Below are 3,854 nucleotides of genomic sequence, written 5' to 3' on the forward strand. Positions count from 1 at the left end.
ATCAAACAAGCAAACAAAACCATTTTTTGGTCTTAAAAATAAAATAAGATGGTACGTTTAAAAATATTTTATCTCATAATTACAATGAATGAACAAAGCTTATTATTTGAACCACTCTCGAGTCCCATAGCTGTAGTTACCTTAAGAGGAATCAAACAAGGTCATGGTTAAAAAGTATGGTTTAAACCCGCAACCTCTACGATGAGAGGCAGGGCAGGAGAAATCTGCCTCTGCTAAAATAGTTCTCTTACATTGCCTTTTAAACTTTCTCCATGTATGTCTTTCTCAGTGCGCGGGAAAAAGGAATCATAGATATTTAATACTATATGTAGTAGTTAAACTTTGAAATATTTTGACAATATAGGAAATGTGTGTGTGTGTGGGGGGGGGGGAGAGGAACACCAACACCGGAGTCGATCAGGTCTATATAAGAATTTTTAAGCTTCTGGACCGCAATGGAGGCCCTCCAATGCAATGAAACCACCGAATGTGGTTACAAACGTCGAAACCACATCTTAAGATTAAATTCATTTTGTAATATTTTAACTACAAAAGGAGTTCTGACAGCGTAATATAAAATATATTTATTGATTAATGTATATTTGGCGTGAAAATATCTCATGGTTAGGTTTGCGTATCCTGGTTCAGGAAAAAACAGCCACCCGAGCTCTTCCGTGTCATTATACCGATTCATATCTTACTAAAAGCTGAACTTGTTTATTTTACACAGAACTAACAAACGGTAAACAAACTTTAAGAGCTCGTTTCAGTATTGGTCGAGTATCATCAGTGTCCCTGTTAATGTGATACGTGGGCGATTCTCCAAGAGTTGAGTAGAAAATGTCTTTAAATACATTTGTAGAAAAGATAAGAAACCATTTAGAAGGAAACGATTATGCTCTATTTGCAAGTATTATCATGTTGTTGCTATGGCATTAAGATAATTATTTTATTCAAGGTCAACATTATATCCGACAAAATAAGGAAAGAGATTATTTGTCAGTAAACGCGTTAAAAAGAGGTATAATGCAAATGGGTCGGACTACAAGTTATAATCTGACAACACTAGCAACCGATCTCCAACAAAGCTGGGACAGAAAGATTATTAGTCCAAGAACAAAGTCAATAATGTTTTATATATCATGATTATCCCGGCACTTTTCATGCAGTTGTGAAAATGAAGTAAAATGAATCGTAAAAAACATTTTTTTCACAAATAAACCGTGTGAACCAAACAAAATCTTTAGAGACCATACAGACAAGTGGTCTTTATGTTGAGTGTACTCTGTTGTATTTTATGAATGAAGGATAGGCAAAGAGTGGTCTTTATTTAACAGGATGGTCTTTATTTGAAGGTTGTCTTTAACACGGGTTTGACTCTTTCAATTCTTTAATTACATGTAGGTTAAAGTTGTTCCGAATGCAATACAATACAATATCTTTATTTCTCTCAAGACATGCACAATATATACATGACAGCATGAGGCAAAATGCAATAAATATAAATCAAGGCACCAATCAATAACTCCACATGGAAAGAAATTCTATAAAATAATTAATTATGTCTAGTAATAGTAGTAAATTTTAATAATGTGGAGGTTCTTCTTTACAGCAATATAAGGCACAAAAAAACCCCAAAGGAATCGGGCCTCAAGAAGCCCGCATAACATTGTCATTTTTTATAAGTAATTTACTTTTTCTGTATATAAACATTATGAATATTTATTAATAAAACCATCGTTTTCTGGTGACAAGCGTTCAAACACTGTTTGTCTGATCTGTTGTTGATTGGCCCTATATATGTTCTGTCTCTATATAAATAACAAGCCCTAACCGTTACAACATCATGTTTATTACATATTTAAATCACGGTGGTAGTGCCAAGGGAATACAGTAAAGTTCACACAACCCACGGAGATAGGCACATCTAGTGATTCTTATCTGATATAAAACACGTTGGTATAGCCAATGGAACAGAGTAAAGCTCACACAACTCACGGTGATCGGCCTTTCTAGTGTTCTTATCTGATATAAAAAACGGTGGTAGAGCTAGCAGAATACACGAAAGCTCACACAACCCGCGGTGATAAGTCTTTTAGAGGATATTTATCAGATAGAAAGCATGATATAGTACAGTCAGAGGATTAATTACAATAAAGGTCACAAAACACAGGATGATAGGCCATTCTAGTGGTTCCTATATGATATAAAACACGGTGGTAGAGCTAAGGGAATCCAGAAAAGCTCAAACCACACACGGTGAGATATTTATCGGATAAAAAGCACGCTTGAACAACCAGAGAAAAACAATAAAGCTCACAAAACCCACGGTGATAGACCATTCTAGTGGTTCTTTCCTGATATAAAACACGGTGGTAAAGCCAAGGAAAAAGAGCTCACACAACCCACTGTAATAGGCCCTTTAAAGGACTTTTATCGGATAAAAAGGATGCTGATTCTGCCAGAGCTCACACTACCCACGGTGATAGGCCATTCTAGTGTTCTTTCCTGATATAAAACACGGTGGTGGGGCCAATTTAGTAAAGCTCACACAACTCACGGTGATCGGCCTTTCTAGTGTTCTTATCTGATATAAAAAACGGTGGTAGAGCTAGCAGAATACACGAAAGCTCACACAACCCGCGGTGATAAGTCTTTTAGAGGATATTTATCAGATAGAAAGCATGATATAGTACAGTCAGAGGATTAATTACAATAAAGGTCACAAAACACAGGATGATAGGCCATTCTAGTGGTTCCTATATGATATAAAACACGGTGGTAGAGCTAAGGGAATCCAGAAAAGCTCAAACCACACACGGTGAGATATTTATCGGATAAAAAGCACGCTTGAACAACCAGAGAAAAACAATAAAGCTCACAAAACCCACGGTGATAGACCATTCTAGTGGTTCTTTCCTGATATAAAACACGGTGGTAAAGCCAAGGAAAAAGAGCTCACACAACCCACTGTAATAGGCCCTTTAAAGGACTTTTATCGGATAAAAAGGATGCTGATTCTGCCAGAGCTCACACTACCCACGGTGATAGGCCATTCTAGTATTCTTATCTGATATAAAACACGATGGTAGAGCCAAAGAAATACAGTCAAGCTCACATAACCGACGGTGTTAGGCCTTTTGAAAGCACGCTGGTTCAGTTAGAAAGGATGACAATACAGCTCACAAAACCCAAGGTGATGGGCCTTTCTAGTGGTTCTTATCTGATATTAAACACGCTGACAGAGTCAAGAGAATACAGTAAAGCTCACACAACCCACGGCGATATGCCTTTTCGTTTTTTTATCGCTAGTCACAAATTAAGCTCACACCATCCATGGTGATAGGTTTTTTGTGGTACTTATCTGTCATAAAACAGATGGTAGAGCCAAAGGAATACAGATTACAAACATAATGCACACGTTAATGTTATTGTTACTGTTTCAGGGGCTTTTATTTTATGTAAAAGCACTTGTTATGCATTGGAGATGCGCATGTTTATTTTCATTTTCTGTCTATTACATTTCATAAAATCCATCACGGTTTCCTTTAGTTTTCTTTAAACATTCAACGGGTTTTTTCCTTCGAAAACTGTATAGAAATGGTCCATTAAAGATAAGCCATTGCAATACATCTCATTAATAAAATTGAAATTAAATATTTTTTTACAAACAGATTTATCAATATAAATTACATTTTTAATCAATATGTAACTTTTAAATACTAATGAAATGGTGTAGTTTATAATCTTAACCAATTCTACATGCAATTTTAATACTGTCCTGTTTTTTATAAATGATATTTGGTATGTTTAATGGTACTATCCTGCTTTTCAACAAAATATTGGTATGATAT

This window comes from Ruditapes philippinarum, unplaced genomic scaffold, assembly GCF_026571515.1.
Source record: "Ruditapes philippinarum isolate M1 unplaced genomic scaffold, ASM2657151v2 ctg4174_1_1_1_1, whole genome shotgun sequence".
NCBI classification, from domain to species: domain Eukaryota; kingdom Metazoa; phylum Mollusca; class Bivalvia; order Venerida; family Veneridae; genus Ruditapes; species Ruditapes philippinarum.